The following is a 21,289-nucleotide window of genomic DNA, read 5'->3' on the forward strand; positions in this document are numbered from 1 at the left end:
ACTCCCACTTTTTGTGCTGAGGTCAGTAATAAAAAGATTAAATAAGATTGGTCCCAAAATCTATCCTTGAGGAACTCCACTGGTAACCTCCCTCCAGCCTGACAGTTCACCTTTCAGTAGGACCCACTGTAGCCTCCCCTTTAACCAATTCCTTATCCACCTTTCAATGTTCATATTGATCCCTGTCTTTTCGAATTTAACTAATAATTCCCCATGTGGCACCGTATCAAACGCCTTACTGAAATCTAGGTAAATTAGAGCCACTGCGTTTCCTTTGGCTAAAAAATCTGTTACTTTCTCAAAGAAGGAGATCAGGTTGGTTTGGCACGATCTACCTTTTGTAAAACCATGTTGTATTTTGTCCCATTTACCATTGACTTCAATATCCTTAACTACTTTCTCCTTCATGTGAAGGGCCGGAGGAGAGCCGCCTGACAGAAAGGCTCAGGGAGGGCGTCCCACGCATAAGGGGGCGCACGGATGGCTAGGTGAGATGCCGGCACATGATGGAAGCAGCTAGGCAGAGCGGTGAAGCCAGAGCAGACAGTCGGGAGGGAAAGAGCAGTGAGGTACTTGAAAGGAGAAGGTCAGAAGCTTGAACCTGATGTAGCATCCACACTGCAGGAAGGAGGGGCCGGCAAGGGCAGAGCAATCTGCAAGGGAGCTGGTCTGTTTTGCCTGGACCGGAGAGGGGCGTGATGGTGTCAGAGAGGCTGGAGAGGAGCTGATGGTGATCAGGATGAGAGAGGGTCGGACTTTGACCTTGACAGCGCTGGAATTCTGCCTGAAGAAGCACCTAGCTTTAGAGAGACATTTCCCATTACGGGAAGCATTTCTCATGCTGGTGGCTAAGCAATTTTCTTTTGCAATCTGTGTTTCAGACAGCCAGTCTTCTTGTCTCAGGGAATATAAATAGGGTGCTTCCTGAGTGACAGGCACAGACAGCAGCCGTTAGTCTCTGGGGCAGCCTTGCCAACTCTCACCACTTTGCCATGAACCTCATGGTATCTGGTGTTTTAATTCAAGTCCCAGCTCCTGGAGTCAGGTGATTATATCAGTCTCTCAGCTTTCTTTTTTGAAAAAGTATGTTTCTAAGTCTCATGGTTGCAGAGAAAATCTGGCAAATGTGACCCCTGAAGGCTCAAAACCCAGAATGCAAAGAAACTGAACCCCAAGATTTGTGATGTTTTAAATCTCATGTTCTTTCAGCCAACTTTTCCACTCCCTGGGACTCCAGCCTGGGCCCAGGCAGGTGGGAGTGGGGGGCAGGAGGCAGCGAGTGGTGCAGGAGTGTAAGTTAAAATCATAGTTCACCGATGGTCCCCAGTGCACAGCAGGCTGTGTTGGGTGGGGAGTCATCGTGAGAGCTCTTCTCCTCTTGTAGAACGCAGGCCTCTGTGCGCGCCAGGGTCCGGCCTGCCTCTCCTGACTGCACAAAGAGCCTTGGTGGTACTGCACTGAGCCTTCGCGTGGGACAGCCACCCAACGAACCAGCTGTGGCTCACCAGGAGCTGAAGAGCTTGTGAGGGGTGTGGGAAGATCAGCGGGGGTGGGGAAGGGAGCCCTGTCCTGTCCCAACCTCCCCCCATGGAATTCCCTTTCGGTCTTCCAACGCCCTCTGCAAGTTCTGGCCTCAGTCACCACTCTTCACCCTTCCCCCATGTTCCATCTTGGCTTCCCACCTTGTTCCTAATTTCCGTCCCCTTCCGCTTATCTTCCTTGTCCTAAGCATCTATAGGGACCTGTCTGCACACCAAAGCTGACCTGCTTTAACTTTAGCTTTAGCTAGGGGGGTGAATTTTTACCAGGATAGTTATACCTAGCATGGAGGCAGTCATCAAGTTGGATAATTCCTAGCCCACTGCAACGCCCCATTTCCCAGGCATGTCCAGGCCTAACGAGATCCTGCCCAGTCACTTCCCTCTCAAAGGTTTTCCAAATGATAACAATCAGGATAAAGTACCAAAAGCAGCTCTCATGTACCCTCGTACCAGGGCCCCCATGGTGGTTCATTAGAGCGGCTAGCACATGCCATTTCTCTGCAATTTCCCAAGTGTTCCATCAGCCATGACCAAGCCCCCGTGCACTCTGAGATGAGGTTGACCTAAATTCTGCAGCAGGGCCCCATGGTTTCTGTAGCGCTTGAGTGTAGCAGGCAGGAAATTGAGCTGTGGCTTTAGGTACATTTAAATTCACTGATGTTTGTATTGAATGAACGGTGAAAATGGGTGATAGACATTCCCAAAACAGGGTTCCCTATGCCATTGCATCAGATATTAAATGCAATTTGTTTTACACTGGCTCTGCATGTTTCAGGATCCAGTATTCTGCAGAATTTTGTACTGACAACACCAAAGTTCACTGTAGAAGCTACAAAAAGGGGGAGAACGCTGGAGGTTTGGCAGCTCTGTAAGGGGCAGCTGGTCTTTCCAGCACCCAGGAAAGCAACTTGAGGCAGTTTGGAACTGCCATTTCAACAGAGTTAAAATCACCTAAAGAAGAATACATTCCATTCAGATGTTGAAGGGTTCCTTCACAATGTGATGGCTATCAAGTCCTTTCTTTCAAATGAAACCTTAAATACTGGAGCATAATTCTGTGGGAAGAGGTGGGTTCTGTAACAAATTCCGTGGCTGCAGATTTGCAAAATATATGGGGTTTTGGCCATCACTCCTATTACTTGAAATATTCCCACCTAATCTATCTAGCTAAGGTCATTCTATTGCCTTGGTAGCTAAGCTTTACTTTTATGTAAAAGGATTGCTCAAAGAATCATAGAAGCCATAGATTGAGAAGACCTATTCGACCATCCAGACCATTTCCCTGTAGGATTGTTCCCTACAGTCAATATTCTAGTCTAGTTTTAAATGTCTCAACCAATAGAGCTCCCACCACTTCCCCCTAGCATCCGTTCCATATTCCAAGAGAACTTGTGTTCCACACTAAATTCCTCCCTTCTTTGGTTGTTTTACAATCTTCAAAGCTTACCAGACAGTTGTCATGGCTTTGGCTGATCCTCCTGAGCACAAGGGGTGAGGCTCAGGGCTTGTCTAGACAAGGAAGGTTTGCTCAGGAGTAACTATACCGGTATCAGCTCCTAATGTAGGCACACTGCACTAGCGGTGAAAGGAGGCTTGGAGCAGTGCAGCTCACCCTGACAAATCTCCATGGTGGTGCAGCTACATTAGAGCAAACGAACCTGGGGTAGACAGGGCTTCCAGCCACCCGGGAAGCCGAAGAAATGCCATGTGATTTCGTCCGTGTGAGGAAAGCCCTCCGGGAATTGAAAAAGTGCACTGCAAAATGTGCCATGGACAATTTCCTGTCCTCTAGCTAGTGGGCCAGAATGTTGCTTCTATCAATGAACTGGTGTGAAAAACGCCAGCGTGTACATTGCTGCACACTTCTCGAGGGGCACCCTGGAAGGATCCGCAGAGGCCAAGCCAGGCCCCAGTGCCACGCAGGCCATCTCGTGGGAGACTGAACAGCTGCTGCCGTTCGCTCTCAGAGTGCTCCAGTGGCTGAGACGCACTCCCCGAGAGCCTGCTGAGGCCACGGGGAAGACGATCAGCGTTACTGCCTCAGCCCCTTGCAAACGGCTCAGCGAGCAATGGCTAGAGGACCCCAGGAAGAGGACGCCCATGAACAGCGTGGGATAGGGTGCGCGGTGGTGTCATTCCATTTCCACACTCCCCTCTCATGCTGCTACGTCCTGCTCGACACTCGATTTCCGAGTCATCTTTCTGCTCAGGTCCAAGCAACGCTGTTGTGAAAGGGGTAATGGAAGGTGAGCCCTAGGTGATCAGACCCCAGGTCTGTTCAGAGACACAGGGCCCAGGGCACCCCGGGCAGCAGTGAAGAAAGCTCGCTGGAGGCACCGATGGGGGTGTAAGACGGTTTGGTGAGACTGTCCAAGATCACATCACGGGAAGTGCTACTGGCAGAACTGCTTGGCATACAGGAGCGCACCGTCATCCTCTACCACAGAGACTCGGGAGGGATGTGGACTGAGGCTGCGGAGTAGTTCAGAGAGGTGACATCCACTGAAGACTGTTATTGGCTAGAGCAGCATGTGACTCCACAATGGATGTTGGGAGCAAAGAGCCCCCTCCATATCCTCAGTCGGGGGCCCAATAGTGCTCTCCAAAAGTAAGTACATTGTATTAGTGTGCAGCAAAGCCGGAGGTCTGGTCTCACCTTCACCACCACTAGCCATTTCACCTCCTTCGCAGGGACCAGGGCGGATGACATTTTCAAGCGAGGAATAATCTAAGGGTTATCCCATCCCATTCATTCAAGAATTTGGATTTCATCTCGTCCAAGGTATTGAACAGAAAGAAGTCGGACTGCAGCATTCCACGCTGCGCTTTAGGGTTTGCACCGCACTGTGTGATATCGTTCCTGATTGTTAAAGGTGTGTGGTTTTCACTCTGCGTACGGACACAATGGCCTGCAGCAATTGCATTCCCTTGGGCAGGAAGGTGAAGGGGGTTTGGGTGCTGAGCAGAAAGAAATGTGCAGTCTGTGAGTGCATGTTAATAAATGACTGCATGGACAGTACTTTAATTCAGCATCACAAGCCACGTGGATTCTGTATCTACAGATGTGCTGTCTGTTGTGGGTGTTAAAACTTAAAAGGGGCAAAGAGAAACAGGGCACGAAAGTGGGGTTGGGGGGCAGAAAGAAGGAAACTGGTCCTTTTGCCCCATCAACACATCCCTGAGAGTGTCCTCTCCTCTCTGCTCTGGTCCCCCATCTCTTTCATGGCCCCTAGTTTCCTCCCCCTCATCTCCCACCCCATGTCGCTGCTTTGTTTTTGACCTACTTCCGTTGGAGATGTTTCAAAAGTAAAGGCATAAATGTCTGTCTTGTTCAAGTGGTGAGTGAGGGATGGTGGAGCGCGTAACATCTGGGAGAGATGGTGGTGGGGAGCCACAGTGACCCTTCATGCCCATAGTCTCCACACCTCACCTATCCTCTTGCTGTTATAAGTCAAACCTATGAAAGTGGCTGTTGATAGACCCCATCTGGAGACCTCAATGAGAAAGGAATCGGTGCCTCAAGTGCTGTGGGGTTTGGGGTGGGTACGTTTGTTAGTGGATCATAATTACTTTCTGAGAGGGTCTAAAAATCTCACTGCTCCCTCTCTCCTCTCTTACTGTCCCGTGGCAAGTTTTGACCTCATATTTTCTGTAGCTATATTTTAAAACTTGCTGTTCATTCTCAGTCTCCATCTAGCTCCCCGTAGAGATTCTGTTTCTGTAGTTTGTATTTAGCATTTATATTCCCGTAGCCTGGGTGACCCAAGCGTAATCGGGGCCTTCATGCCCAGTGGTGCACAGACACATAGTAAGAGACAGTCCCTGCCCCAATGAGCTCACAGTCTAAATGGGTTCTGGTCTCAGGGCTGCCACAGACCTCCTCTATGGCCTTGGCCAATTCATTTAAATCCTCTCTGTCTCAGTTCCCCATCTCTAAGAATGGGGATACTCATACTTCCTTCCCCCCACCCTCTCTCTGTCATGTCTCCTTAGGGCTGGATGCTGCGAGTGGATCCACATGGGCAGATCCCTTCGCCCGTTAACTTTGCTGCCTCTGCACACTGTGACCTGTAGGATCAGGGCCTGAGACTGTGTCTCACTATGTGTGTGAGGCACCCAGCACAGTGGGGGCCTTCGTCTTGGGCAGCACCTTTGAGCACCGACGTAATGCAAACGTCAGAAATCGTATCACCAGTATGGTCTCTAATAATCATATTAAGGGCTCACATGCTAGGATTTTCTATGGTCCCCTTCCCCAGACGACATAAAAAGTCACAGCCTCAGTTAATGTGTGAATTCACCAGCAGGAGGCACTGGGGAAGCTGGACCATGAAAAGCTAATGTGCAGAGAAAGGCAGGCTGGGAGTAGCTTTGTACATACACATAGACTGTTCCAAGGAAAGTTCATTGGTGAGGGACCGTCGTAGGAGAGTTAGTGCCTTGGGTTTCCAGAAGACTTTTGCACCATATTCAGCAAAAGAGCTGGAAAGTAGGTCAGTGACCATAACTGTAAGGGAACAGGAAGCTTAAGGGAGAACTCTGCTGCTGACATCTAATTAAACTCTGAACTCTGTTGGTTACTGTCTTAGCATGCTTTGCAAAATGAGTATCATGGTTGTTTGTATGTTGAGCTGTGACTTACTGGCTTCACTCATTCATTTGCTGTATTATTACATCAAGCAAATAAAAGGTGTTATTTTGCTGAGATAGATTGATAGATAACTAGATGGAGGGGGTGCGTATGTGGATAGATAGATAGATAGATCAATGGATCACATCCCACAGATGTCAGGACAGGCCCAACACCTTCTTTTGTATTTATATAGCATATTGCCCACTGTGGATGCTACCAAAAACAAATAATGATACCAATTAATCACTCATTTAATTTCTTAAGACTAGTAAAATACCATGTCCTTTGTGCAAGTTTAGTAATTCCTGTTAAATGTTATTTTGTTCACTTATTAATTGTTGTATTATTATGACGGTGGCACCAAGAGGCCCCCAGGGGGGATTTCAGTCCCCCTTGTACTGGGCGCTTCACACACACAGAATTTGAAATTGAGCGAAACAGGGACAGACAGATGACACGTACAAGTATGCTGCCACTAAGCTGTTGAATTATTTAGGGTCTATTACTTTTGCAACTAAAGGATAACTTACAAGATATTTGGTGAAATCAATGCTACGTAACAACTATAATAATCATACCTGGGTCTTCTATTGCATGTTTCATCTGTAGATCTCAGAGCATTTGACAAAAGGGGTGGGGGGGCACTATCATTATTACTGTTTTACAGATGGGGAAACTGAGGCATAGAGCATTTAAGTGACTTACCCAAGTTCCCCAGCTGGTCCCAATCCTGCACAGAATTACGCATGTGGTTAACTTTAAGCATGTGATTATTCACGGGAATGCTCTTGTGAGAAAAGCTACCAGGGATTTAATTCATAATAATGGCCCCTAATCTGTCAGTAGTTCCATTCAGGCAGGCTTCTATGCCTCATAGATCCCCCTGAAGTCCATGGGACTCCACACAGGTGCAGGGATCCATCTGCAGAGAATGACTTACAGCATGGGGCCTTGGTAATTATAGTGATATATTTTGGCAATATGGGTGGGGGTGCTTCCCTGTGCTAAACCTCTGACAACTCCAGTTCTCTCTTTCAGGGCACCTGACCCTGGCTGGAGGGGTTTGGTGTTGCCCAGCAATACAAGAAGAATAAATAAAACCTACCGAACCCCCCCCCGCCTCAATGTCCTCGTTCGAGAGCTGTGCAGCAAATGTACTGATCGCTCATACAGTGCATTACCAAGAAGTCCTGGCCATGCCACGGGGCTGTGACTGGGCAGTTTAATAGTCTTGGGAAGCCGGTATAACGGTTGTGTTTGGTCATTTTTCTCATCACTCCTGAGAGCAGCACAGAGGCCATTCTGTGGCCTTTTAAAATGGTCCCTCACCAAAGGCTCTTAAGCAAAATAAGCAGTCATGGGATAAGAGGGAAGGTCCTCTCATGGATCAGTAACTGGTTAAAAGATAGGAAACAAAGGGTAGGAATAAACGGTCAGTTTTCACAATGGAGAGAGGTAAATAGTGGTGTCCCCCAGGGGTCTGTACTGGGACCAGTCCTATTCAACATATTCATAAACGATCTGGAAAAGGGGTAAACAGTGAAGTGGCAATGTTTGCAGAGGACACAAAATCACTCAAGATAGTTAAGTGCAAAGCTAACCAAGAAGAGTTACATAAGGACCTCACAAAACTGGGTGACTGGGCAACAAAATTGCTGATGAAATTCAATGTTGATCATGCAAAGTAATGCACATTGGAAAACATAATCCCAACAATACATATAAAATGATGGGGGCTAAATTAGCTGTTACCACTCAAGAAAGAGATTTTGGAGACATTGTGGATAGTTCTCTGAAAACATCCATTCAATGTGCAGCAGAAGTCAAAAAAGCTCCCAGGAGAAGGGATAGATAGTAAGACAGAAAATATCATGTTGCCTCTATATAAATCCACAGTACGCCCACATCTTGAATACTGCATGCAGATGTGGTCACCCCATCTCAAAAAAGATATATTGGAATTGGAAAAGATACAGAAAAGGGCAACAAAAATTATTAGGGATATGGAACAGCTTCCGTATGAGGAGAGATTAATAACACTGGGACTTTTCAGCTTGGAAAAGAGACGACTAAGGGGAAACATGATAGAGGTCTATATAATCATGACAGGTGTGGAGAAAGTAAATAATGAAGAGTTATTTACTCCTCATAACACAAGAACTAGGTGTCAGCAAATGAAATTAACAGGCAGCAGGTTTAAAACAAACATGTGTAGAGGCTTGTCGGGGCTTTGTGCTGGGAGAGAAGCTGAGCCCTGATTAGGGGGCCAGGGCTTCCCTGACTAGGGGTCCTATAAAGGTAGCCAGCCAACTAGGCCGTGGCACAGGAGCTAGCAAACAGAGCTGTAAACAGGGGAGTTTGTCTTGTGGTGCTTGTTTGGGATTTGGTTTTGCTGTGGGTGGTGGTGTTTTGGTGTGGTTTGTGTTTCCCAGATGAACAGGATTTAGGGGGGAAGGCTGTGACAGACACAGAGGCAGCAGTGGGAGTGACTCATGTCGTGGAAGACACAATGAAGATGACTGGATGTGGAAGGTGCCTAATGTATATGATCCTGGAGGGGGTACCTGGTAAGAGTTTTGTCTGCATGAAATTCCGTCTGATAGAGCTGATGGAGGAAAAGATCCGAGGTTTGGAGATGCAGGTGGAAAGTCTGTTTGAGTTTAGAAAGGGGTTTGAGCAGATGATGGAGCAAAGACATGAGGTATCTGAAGGCAAAAGCTCAGACTTGCAGATGGAAGCAGGACTGAGGAATTCTGAGGGGAGACTGGGTGAGGAAAGTGGTCAGTGGAAGCATGTGACTAAAAGAACCAGGCAGAGGAAAAGACGGGCTAGTGAAGGAGAAATAGAGCTCAAGAACAGGTTTTCAGAGCTGGAAAATGAAGAAGGGGCTCAGCAGGTAGTCACTGAAGGTGGAAGGGCAAGGAAGAAGAGAAGAGCAGCTAGTCCTATAGGAAAAGGGGAAGAGTCAATGGAGACTACACCAAATATGAGTCCCAGGAGGATACAGGATGGGTTGAAGAGGATTACAAGGGAGAATAGGAATGGAAAGAACTCAGCCAGAGGGAACAGGGGATAGACTGGAGAATAGCACCATCACCAGGAAAAGGCAGGTCTATGTGATCGGGGACTCTTTACTGAGAAGAATAGACAGGCCTGTAACCAGAGCTGATCCAGAGAATAGAAGGGTGTGCTGTCTTCCACGTGCTAAGATACGGGATGTAGACCTGAGGTTGAAAAGGATCCTAAAGGGAGCAGGAAAGAATCCCCTAATTATCCTTCATGTGGGAACAAATGTTATGGCTAGATTCTCGCTGGAAAGTATTAAGGGAGACTATGCTAGGCTGGGGAAGACGCTCAAGGAAATCGAGGCTCAGGTGATCTGTAGTGGGATTTTGCCTGTTCCTGGAGAAGGGCAACAAAGGCGTGACAAGATTATGGCTATCAACAGATGGCTCAGGCAGTGGTGCTAGAAGGAGGGCTTTGGGATGTATGGTCACTGGGAGGCATTCGTGGACAGAGGACAGTTCTCTCGGGATGGACTTCATCTGAGTAGGGAAGGAAATAGACTTCTAAGATGGAGGCTGGCACAACTGATTAAGAGAGCTTTAAGCTAGGAATTTGGGGGAGATGGTTGGGAGATGTCCAGGTAATCTCCACGCCGGATTTTAGCATTGGGAGGGAAGAAAACGAAGTAAAGTATACAGCCGTGGGTAGGAGAATGGACATAAGGAGGAAGGGCAGTGTGGATACCAGTCTAATAGGTTCTACTGGCTGTAGAATGACCATGCCTAATCGGGTAAAGAACGTGAGCGAGGCCAAACAGCAAAAATGAAGATGTTTGTACACGAATGCGAGGAGCCGAGGTAACAAAATGGAGGAACTAGAGCGACTGGTGCAGGAAGTGAAACCAGATATTCTAGGGAGAACAGAAACAGGGTGGAATAGTCGTCACGACTGGACTACGGGTGTGGAAGGGGATGTGCTGTTTAGGAAAGACAGAAATAAAGGTCAAGGTGGTGGAGTAGCACTGTCTATCAATGAGGAGGTCGACTGTAAAGAAATAAGAAGCGATGGAAGGGATAAGACAGAGTCCGTCTGGGCAAAAATCACATTGGGGAAGAAAACTATTAGAGCCTCCCCTGGGATAGTGCTTGGGGTGTGCTAGAGACCGCCGGGATCTAATTTGGGTATGGATAGAGCCCTTTTTACTGTTTTTAATAAAGTAAATACTAATGGAAACTGCGTGATCGTGGGAGACTTTAACCTCCCAGATATAGACTGGAGGACGAGTGCTAGTAATAATAATAGGGCTCAGATTTTCCTAGATGCGATAGCTAATGGATTCCTTCAGCAAGTAGTTGCTGAACCAACTAGAGGGGATGCCATTTTAGATTTGGTTTTGGTGAGTAGTGAGGACCTCATAGAAGAAATGGTTGTAGGGGACAATCTTGGTTCAAGTGATCATGAGCTAATTCAGTTCAAACTGAACGGAAGGATTAACAAAAATAAATCTGTGACTAGGGTTTTGATTTCAAAAGGGCTGACTTTCAAAAATTAAGGAAATTAGTTAGGGAAGTGGATTGGACTTAGGGATCTAAAGGCGGAAGAGGCCTGGGATTACTTTAAGTCAAAGCTACAGAAGCCACTGGAAGCCTACATCCCAAGAAAGGGGAAAAATTCATAGGCAGGAGTTGTAGACCAAGCTGGATGAGCAAACATCTCAGAGAGGTGATTAAGAAAAAGCAGAAAGCATACAAGGAGTGGAAGATGGGAGGGATCAGCAAGGAAAGCTACCTTATTGAGATCAGAACACGTAGGGATAAAGTGAGACAGGCTAAAAGTCAAGTAGAATTGGACCTTGCAAAGGGAATTAAAACCAATAGTAAAAGGTTCTATAGCCATATAAATAAGAAGAAAGCAAAGAAAGAAGAAGTGGGACCGCTAAACATTGAGGATGGAGTGGAGGTTAAGGATAATCTAGGCATGGCCCAATATCTAAACAAATACTTTGCCTCAGTCTTTATTAAGGCTAAAGAGGATCTTAGGGATAATGGTAGCATGACAAATGGGAATGAGGATATTGAGGTAGATATTACCATATCTGAGGTAGAAGCGAAACTCAAACAGCTTAATGGGACTAAATCGGGGGGCCCAGATAATCTTCATCCAAGAATATTAAAGGAATTGGCACCCGAAATTGCAAGCCCATTAGCAAGAATTTTTAATGAATCTGTAAACTCAGGAGTTGTACCATATGATTAGAGAATTGCTAACATAGTTCCTATTTTTAAGAAAGGGGAAAAAATGTGATCCGGGTAACTACAGGCCTGTTAGTTTGACAACTGTAGTATGCAAGGTCTTGGAAAAAATTTTAAAGGAGAAAGTAGTTAAGGACATTGAAGTCAATGGTAAATGGGACAAAATACAACATGGTTTTACAAAAGGTAGATCGTGCCAAACCAACCTGATCTCCTTCTTTGAGAAAGTAACAGATTTTTTAGCCAAAGGAAATGCAGTGGATCTAATTTACCTAGATTTCAGTAAGGCGTTTGATACGGGTGCCACATGGGGAATTATTAGTTAAATTCGAAAACACGGGGATCAATATGAACATTGAAAGGTGGATAAGGAATTGGTTAAAGGGGAGGCTACAGTGGGTCCTACTGAAAGGTGAACTGTCAGGCTGGAGGGAGGTTACCAGTGGAGTTCCTCAAGGATCGGTTTTAGGACAATCTTATTTAATCTTTTTATTACTGACCTCGGCACAAAAAGTGGGAGTGTGCTAATAAAGTTTGCAGATGATACAAAGTTGGGAGGTATTGCCAATTTAGAGAAGGACCGGGATATCATACAGGAGGATCTGGATGACCTTGTAAACTGGAGTAATAGTAATAGGATGAAATTTAATAGGGAGAAGTGTAAGGTTATGCATTTAGGGATTAATAACAAGAATTTTAATTATAAGCTGGGGAGGCATCAATTAGAAGTAACAGAGGAGGAGAAGGACCTTGGAGTATTGGTTGATCATAGGATGACTATGAGCCGCCAATGTGATATGGCTGTGAAAAAAGCTAATGCGGTCTTGGGATGCATCAGGCGAGGTATTTCCAGTAGAGATAAGGAGGTTTTAGTATCGTTATACAAGGCACTGGTGAGACCTCACCTGGAATACTGTGTGCAGTTCTGGTCTCCCATGTTTAAGAAGGATGAATTCAATCTGGAACAGGTACAGAAAAGGGCTACTAGGATGATCCGAGGAATGGAAAACTTGTCTTATGAAAGGAGACTCAAGGAGCTTGGCTTGTTTAGCCTAACTAAAAGAAGGTTGAGGGGAGATATGATTGCTCTCTATAAATATATCAGAGGGATAAATACTGGAGAGGGAGAGGAATTATTTAAGCTCAGTACCAATGTGGACACAAGAACAAACGGAAATAAACTGGCCACCGGGAAGTTTAGACTTGAAATTAGACGAAGGCTTCTAACCATCAGAGAAGTGAAGTTTTGGAATAGCCTTCCAAGGGAAGCAGTGGGGGCAAAAGATCTATCTGGCTTTAAGATTAAACTCGATAAGTTTATGGAGGAGATGGCATGATGGGATAACATGATTTTGGTAATTAATTGATCTTTAAATATTCATGGTAAATAGCCTAATGGCCTGTGATGGGATGTTAGATGAGGTGGGATCTGAGTTACCCAGGAAAGAATTTTCTGTAGCATCTGGAAGGTGAATCTTGCCCATATCCTCAGGGTTCAGCTGATTGCCATTTTTGGGGTCGGGAAGGAATTTTCCTCCGGGCAGATTGGAAGAGGCCCTGGAGGTTTTTCGCCTTCCTCTGTAGCATAGGGCACGGGTCACTTCTTGGAGGATTCTCTGCTCCTTGAAATCTTTAAACCCCGATTTGAGGACTTCAATAGCTCAGACGTAGGTGAGAGGTTTTTCGCAGGAGTGGGTGAGATTCTGTGGCCTGTGTCGTGCAGGAGGTCGGACTAGATGATCATAATGGTCCCTTCTGACCTTAGTCTCTATGGGGGGAAAAAAAAGGAAGTATTTCTTCACACAACGCACAGTCAACCTGTGGAACTCTTTGCCAGAGGATGTTGTATAGGCCAAGACTATAAGAGGGTTCAAAAAGAACTGGATAAGTTCATGGAGGATAAGTCCATCCATGGCTATTAGCCAGCATGGACAGGGATGGTGTCATAGAATCATAGAATATCAGGGTTGGAAGGGACCTCAGGAGGTCATCGAGTCCAACCCCCTGCTCAAAGCAGGACCAATCCCCAACTAAATCATCCCAGCCAGGGCTTGTCAAGCCTGACCTTAAAAACATCAAAGGAAGGAGATTCCACCACCTCCCTAGGTAACACATTCCAGTGCTTCACCACCCTCCTAGTGGGAAAGTTTTTCCTAATATCCAACCTAAATCTCCCCCACTGCAACTTGAGACCATTACTCCTTGTTCTGCCATCTGCTACCACTGAGAATAGTCTAGATCCACCCTCTTTGGAACCCCCTTTCAGGTAGTTGAAAGCAGCTATCAAATCCCCCCTCATTCTTCTCTTCCGCAGACTAAACAATCCCAGTTCCTCGGCCTCTCCTCATAACTCATGTGTTCCAGTCCCCTAATCATTTTTGTTGCCCTCCGCTGGACATTTTCCAATTTTTCCACATCCTTCTTGTAGTGTGGGGCCCAAAACTGGACACCGTACTCCAGATGAGGCCTCACCAATATCGAAGAGAGGGGAATGATCACATCCCTTGATCTCCTGGCAATGCCCCTACTTATACAGCCCAAAATGCCATTGGCCTTCTTGGCAACAAGGGCACACTGTTGACTCATATCCAGCTTCTCATCCACTGTAACCCCTAGGTCCTTTTTTGCAGAACTGCTGCCGAGCCATTCGGTCCCTAGTCTGTAGCGGTGCATGGGTGCACTTGTCCTTGTTGAACCTCATCAGATTTCTTTTGGCTCAATCCTCTAATTTGTCTAGGTCCCTCTGTATCCTATCCCTACCTTTCAGCGTATCTACCGCTCCTCCCAGTTTAGTGCAAACTTGCTGAGGGTGCAATCCACATCATCCTCCAGATCATTAATGAAGATATTGAACAAAACCAGCCCGAGGACCAACCCTTGGGTCACTTCACTTGATACCGGCTGCCAACTAGACATGGAGCCATTGATCACTACCCGTTGAGCCCGACAATCTAGCTAACTTTCTACCCACCTTATAGTGCATTCATCCAGCCCATACTTCTTTAACTTGCTGGCAAGAATACTGTGGGAGACCGTGTCAAAAGCTTTGCTAAAGTCAAGGAACAACACTCAGCTAATGGGAGCAGGGCAGAGGTGCGGGAAGTGGGGGGCTGCTGCACCCCCTGGCTTGAAGTGGAGGTTTCCATCCTAGACAGGCTTCAGAGCTGGGTTCAATGGCTCTCAGCTCCCCCCCCACACACACACACACATTGTTCCAGCCCTCTGGAGAGAAGTGGATTCCCCTAGGAGATCACTGGGGAGGGGCCCAGGCAGCTGGGGAGGGCAAGGAGCAAACTGGGGGAGAAGGGGGGAGGGAGAAAGGAGTGGGGAATGGGGGAATGTATAAGGACCAAGTTCTGGTCCCTACCGTTTCTGTTTCACTGTCGGATTTGCTCTACAGTTGGCCCCTGTTAAGGTGCTCTCAGACATGTGGGGAATGGTTCTTGCTGCACTGGAGTGCACAGAGAGAGGGAGGCAGCTCACCCTTCTCCAGAGCCATGGGCTGGGTTTGTCCCAGCCAGCCAGAGCCAGAGCCAGAGCTGAGCACCACCTGTTAGGATGGAAACCCCCACTTCAAGCCAGGGGGTGCAGCAGCCCCCCACTTCCCGCACCTCTGCCCTGCTCCCCTTAGCTGCCAGCGCTGCTCTGAAGTTGTCGGTCTCCGCCGGCTGCCCCCTCCCGCAGGGGACTCCGGCCCGGATGCTGGGCGGGCCGGCGGAGAGCGCTGCGCAGCGCCCGGCGCGCTGGGGGACCTGGCCCGTGGGGCTGGCCCGTGGGGCGGGGCGGGGAGGCCGGGCCAGGCTGGGACCGGGCCGGGAGGGGAGGCTGCCGGGTGGGAGGGTCTGCGCGCTGATAAGAGCGCTGGCGTGCAGCCAGCCCCGCACTCGCAGAGCCGGAGCGCGGCGGCAGGGGCAGGGGAGGCGGGCGCGCTGCGCAAAGCTGCCGGCTCTCGCCGCGGGGACCCGGACCCGGAGCATGGGGAGGAGGGGGCGGCTGCCGGGCCACCCGCGCTCCTGCTGACAGCCCCGGCCCCGCGCCTCCGTCCCCGCCATGGCCCGGCCGCTGCCCGCCCGGGGCTGAGCTCTGCGGACGCAGGTAGGAGCTGCTTGCCCTGGGCGCAGGTGGCCGGGCCGGGGGCGCCGTGGAGGGCGGCGGGCAGCAGCGGCTCCGGCCAGTGCGCTCCGGGCAGCGCTGCCGAGCGGCCGGCGGTGGGAATTTGTATTTCCCTCCCGCGCCGCGGGGGCGGGGAGCGTCGGGAGGGGCAGCCGGGTCCGGTCCCGGGGGCGGCCGGGCGGGGTAGCGCAGGGTTGAGGGCGGGGGGCCGGGGCCGGGCGGCGGTTCCCGCGGGGGCGGGGAGCGTCGGGAGGGGCAGCCGGGTCCGGTCCCGGGGGCGGCCGGGCGGGGTAGCGCAGGGCGGGGGGCCGGGGCCGGGCGGCGGTTCCCCCGGGCCCGCGGGGGACGGACCGCGCCGAGCGCCGGCCCGGCCCGTGGCAGCCGCGGGGGGGAGCGGGAGGAAGGGGCGCGCTGGCGGGGCCGCTGTGGCCAGGCTCGCCGGGCCGAGCTCGCCGAGCCCGCGGGTCCCGGGGCGAGGCGAGCTGCGCCCGGCGGCGGCGCCCCGCTTGCACCCTCGTCGCCGGGGAGCGGGCGGGGACCGCGCGGCGCCTCCGGGCTCCGTGGGTTTCTCTCCGCGCCGCCCGGCTTGGACGGGGGAAGGCGGAGGAGCCGGGTCCAAAGGTGCGCAAACCTGCCCGGCCCCGAGAGGGAGACGGGGCGCCGCCCGCGGCAGGGAAGCCCCCGCGGGGTCAGGGCGCGGCGGGGGCTGCGGAGGGGAGAGGCAGGCGGAGGGCGCGGGGCCAGCCGGCGAGCGGGGAGGGAGCCCGGCACATCGGGGCAGGAGCAGGCTTAGCCCGGGGGGGACGAGCCCCTCCATCATGGCTCTCAGCAGTGCTGTTAATTGCCTGCCAAGGTGCCTCTCTCCTGCAAGGAAGGGCAGAGCTGTGCGTGCGCAAAGCGGGCTCCGGGCTGGCTAATCCGCTGGGTTTAACATTTTGCTATCAGCCGTGTATCGATTTTTGTCCTTGCCTTTCAAAACAAACCCAGCCTCCCTTCTCTTTAGGTATTTAATCCGGTTCCCTGGGCAAAGCAGATAATCTGCAGATTTGATTAAACCCTGATTCTCTTTCCGAGCAATATGGGATCAGTCCTATTAGGAAATCCGTTAGAAATCGGTCATCACGTAGGCTTTGTCTCGATGGAAGCATGGCTGGCTCTCATCTGACATTTTAGTTTAATTTCTCAATAGAATAGTAGTCTTGCTTCTCCCCCTCCAGCTGCCTATGCTAAACAACCTCAGGACTAGAGGGTGAAACCCAAGGGCCAGAATATTGCAGCAAACGCCAGGGAAAACTGAAGTCTGAACGTGAAAGCTGTAGTAAAATCGCAAGGGCACAGTCATGTGTGCATTTGAGATTACTGCTCTTTCACTCCCGTTTCACAGAGAGCAGCATTGGTGGCCCCAGATGTTGCAAAATCATGACCCAGGCTTCCTCAAATCCTGTGATTGGTTTAAAATAGAGGTTTGGGTTTTTTTAAATACATTGAGTTCTTTGCTTTCTGGGGTGACACTGCCCTGCTTCTTCCCACAACCAGGAGGGATAGAAATTTGCTCTTTTTTTTCAAAAGTGAAAGGTAGGATCCTCAGGGTTTCACAGCACTCCAGCCCCTGGGGCTTTCAGAAAAACACTGTGACCCCCACGCTTGCAATAACCTCACCAGAGCTGGCCACAATGAGAGAGCCAGTGTCTGTTCGGTCATGTGTTTGACAGCACTCCCCCTCTGTTTGTCTCAATCTAATTATCCAGTAGTGCATTCTATCTGCTCCCCAGCTATTCTAGCCTGTAACCGGCACCCTCCACCCCACCCAGGGGATAGCACCCTCTTGCACGTTCCACAGTCAGAATCCACTGCCCAGCCCCTACATTCACTAACCCTCTCACGCCCCTTCCTGTGCTCCGTGCCTGCAGGTAAATACCCTCCAGCTGCCTACCTCCTCCTGTTCCCTACAGACTCCTCTGGTTTGTGGCTCAGTACAATTATTAGCAGAGAATTGGCAGCTGCGCTGGTTATTGGTCATTCTTGCATTAACCCTTTGCTGCCTCATCCTCAAAGTGGAGTTTAAACCTATACCGAGGCAGGTATGGCCTACATTTCCAGTCCTCTTCAATGCTTCACCTGGCCCAATTTAAAGCCAATAAAAGCAGGTCTGTCAAAAACGGGTAGCCTCCCATTCCTTACATTCACTCAGCTTTGAGCAATCTCTTGCTCTGATTCTCCCCCAGGAGTTTTGTATTTGCAATCTGATTGCTGCACCCCTTATTTCAGGCCAGTTCTGTGTAAGGGTCATTGCCCTGTGCCTTGCCGTGTCGCTCACAGCCGCACAGAGCCCCACCTGATCAGAATGGGAGAATCTTCTCCTCACTTTACGCTCGTGTGAATGGCTGACTTGTAAATACTTTTGTGTGGGTCCCTCCATAACTCAGGAGGGTTTTTGTGGGCAAGAAATCAGCAAGCAAAACTCAGTGGAGTGCTCCAGAAACTGCTCATTATTGTCCCAGCTGCCAATCAAGTCCCCACTTTAATCGCTCTCCTAGGTGGCTCGCTAGCAGTCATATCTGAGGTTCCCCCTCGCCTTGGAATCGGCATGGTCTCGAGCCCATGCCCTGAGAAACCCCTGCTCAGTCTCCAGTCCACACCCTCTATGCCTTTGTCACCTGCTCCCTCCTCCCCCGGATCTCCCTGAATCCTTGCTACCCTCACTGGGCCTTCCTGCCCCCTGCTGGGGAAACCCTGGTGGCCCATCAGGTTCCGCTGGTCCCACCCAGCCTCTGCCGCCCATCTCCTTCCCATCTCTGAAGTTCATCCCATTGGTGATGTCTGTCCCTTCTCCATCCACAGGGGCATGGTCTGTCATTGCCCCAGCTCCTCCTGCATGGGCTGACCTCTGACTCCCCTAATCCAACTCCAGGTGATTCCCGCTTTCACGTGGATGATGTGCTAAGGGAGGTGCCTCCTGTCTAATTTCTCCTTAGACCTCCCCGTCTGAGCCTGTTTTCTTCACTCTGTTTCTGCCACTCGTGACAGGCTTCCCCAGCCACTCTGCTGCTTGCCTCTCTTCCCATTCTCCAAATCCTGGAACAGCTCCCTGCCTCTCTTCCTGTGCTCTGTAATCTCGCCCCTTGTCTCCTCTGGCCCTGCACCCCTCGTGCAGAAGGCCTGTGCCAGCCCTCTGCATGGGGTGAATTTCACCCCAAACTTTTCCTGATCTCACTCAAGACTCCTCAGTATTACTACCTTCTCTGCTTCCTGACCCAGCACAGAAAAATAAGGTGTCTGTCTCCAACTCTGCCTTTTCTTCCATCATGCTGCCTCCCTCAACCCTCTGTCTGAGTTCCCTCTGCCTTCACCTCTCCTCCATGGTATTCTCCCATGCCCCAACCCCTGATGGCTCTTCTTTGCCTTTGTCTCTCTTCTCAGACAGCCCATCTCCTGCGCCCCCCCCCCCAACACCCCCAACTCCCTGCTGAGGGGCTTGCTAGTTTTTGTCCAGGAGAAAACTCCTCTTCGCTGCCAGACCTTCCTGTTTGGCAGCGCCGTTCTCCTCCTCAGCTCACAACTTGTGTGTCCTGGTTGGCTCTGCTTCCCTTCCCCTGCCACCAGGGTCTTGCCAGATCCTCCCACTTCTTCTGCGGTGGCACCTCTACACCTCTCATTTCTTTCCCATCCCGAACGCTGAAATCCTGGGTTTGGCTGACGTGATGGGAAAGCAGCACTGGGCAGAGCAGCGCAGTACTGCCCTGGGGCTGCTGGGCACCTGGAGGAGATGCATTGTGTGCCGTTTGCAAGGACGGTCCAAGCACACCCCCTTGCCCGGCTCAGCCAGCTGATGTGGCGGGGAGATGGGTCCATGGTCCCTTCTTCTCCCCACCCCTTTCCAGGCAAAGTGGTCCCCCGAGGGAGCAAGGACAGATCAGCCACCGGGGCTGCTGTTGTGTGCTACCCTTCAGCAAGCCATTCTAGGCCTCCTAGGGGAGTTTCCTGCCTGCCCGATCCTCTGTGTACTCCACCTGGCCCCTTGTCTGTGCCTGGGTCATCTCACATCTCCGTGTCTTCCCCTGCATTTCACCTCACGTCCCCTGGGCCATCCTGCTGCCTCAGTTGCCTCATTCTCCTCTCTGAACGGTTTCACCGCCCTTGCTTTGCCTACCACAGCCAGGCCACCCTCCCCCCCAGCCCCCCTTCCTCCTCGCCAACAAGCCCCTGCAAAGCTCTACTGTGGCCTAAGAACATAGGAATGGCCAGGCTGGGTCAGACCAGTGGTCCATGTAGCCCTGTATCCTGTCTGCCAACAGTGGCCAGTGTCGTTCCCTTCAGAGGGAACGAACAGAACAGGGCAGTTATCAAGTGATCCATCCCCTGCCGCCTATTCCCAGCTTCTGGCAGTCAGAGGCTAGGGATGCCCAGAGCATGGGGTTGCATCCCTGCCTATCCTGGCTAATAGCCATTGATGGACCTGTCCTTCATGAACTTATCGAATTCTTTTTTGAACCCAGTTATACTTTTGGCCTTCACATTGCTAGGGGATGTGGTGTTCCACAGGCTGACTCTGCATTGCGTAAAGATGTACGTCCTTTTGTTTGTTTTAAACCTGCTGCCTATTAATGTCATTGGGGGGACTCCTGGTTCTTGTGTTAAGGGGTCAATAACACTTCCCAAGTCACTTTCTCCACCCCAGTCATGATTTTATAGACCTCTAGTGTGTTCCCCTCAGTTGTCTTTCAGCTGAGTATCCCCAGTCTTTTTAATCTCTCCTCATATGGAAGCTGTTCCATATAGCTCCTTATTTTTGTTGCCCTTTTCTGTACCTTTTCCAGTTCTAATGTGTGTGTGTTTGAGATGGGGTGACTAGAACTGCATGCAGGGTTCAAGGTGTGGGCATACCATGGGTTTTCATAGTGACATGATAGTCTGTCTTATCTATCCCCTTTCCTAATGGTTCCCAATATTCTGTTTGCTTTTTTGACTGCTGTTGCACATTGAGTGGATGTTTTCTGAGAACTATCCACAATGACTCCAAGATCTTTCTTGAGTGGCAACAGCTAATTTAGACCCCATCATTTTATATGTATAGTTGGGATTGTTTTCCCATGTGCATTACTTTGCATTATCAACATAGAATTTCATATGCCACTCTGTTGCCCAGTCACCCGGTTTTGTGAGATCCCTTTGTAACTCTTAACAGTAAGCTTTGTATTTAACTACCATGGGTAATCTTGTATCCTCTGCAAACATTGCCCCGTCACTGTTGATCCCTTTTCCAGATCATGTATGACTAAGTTGAACAGCCCTGGTCCCAGTACAGCCCCCTGTGGTACCCCACTATTTACCTCTCTTCATTCTGAAAACTGACCATTAATTCCTATCCTTTTGTTTTCTATCTTTGAACCAGTTATTGATCCAGGAGAAGACCTTCCCTCTTATCCCACAACTGCTTACTTTGCTTAAGAGCCTTTGGTGAGGGACCTTGTCAAAGTATCACTTGGGCTTTTCATTAATATGCAGGTCCTTCCACTGACCAGGTTCTGACTTGCATTAAAAGCTTAGTCCTGAGACCTGCCACCTGTCAGCACCCAAGCTCTCCCAATCATCCCCACATGCTATGGGGGGGGGGTGGGTATTGTCTTTATCTGTTTGTTTTGGATGGTTGCTGGGGACAGGGAGAGAGGGAACCGGGACATCTGAAAGCATTAGTCATGGTTTATGATTATTCTGACTTCTGAAAGTCCTGTTTAGAAAAAGAG

At 49.9% G+C, this 21,289-nt stretch overlaps 1 protein-coding gene across 2 annotated transcripts in view; it reads left to right on the plus strand.

Moving 5' to 3' along the window:
* Positions 1-21,289, plus strand: part of SLC8A1 (solute carrier family 8 member A1) — a 337,594-nt gene that overhangs the window by 21,226 nt on the left and 295,079 nt on the right. Inside the window, exon 1 of one of the 2 annotated variants that reach the window (XM_084622735.1) lies at positions 15,337-15,527. The exons of the other annotated variant lie outside the window; for it this stretch is intronic. The gene's annotated coding sequence lies outside the window, so the exon portion shown is untranslated. Of the gene's footprint in view, positions 1-15,336; positions 15,528-21,289 lie in introns of those variants that run through there. 2 annotated transcript variants of the gene reach the window in all.

This window comes from Lepidochelys olivacea, assembly GCF_965140295.1.
Source record: "Lepidochelys olivacea isolate rLepOli2 genome assembly, chromosome: 3".
NCBI lineage: Eukaryota > Metazoa > Chordata > Testudines > Cheloniidae > Lepidochelys > Lepidochelys olivacea.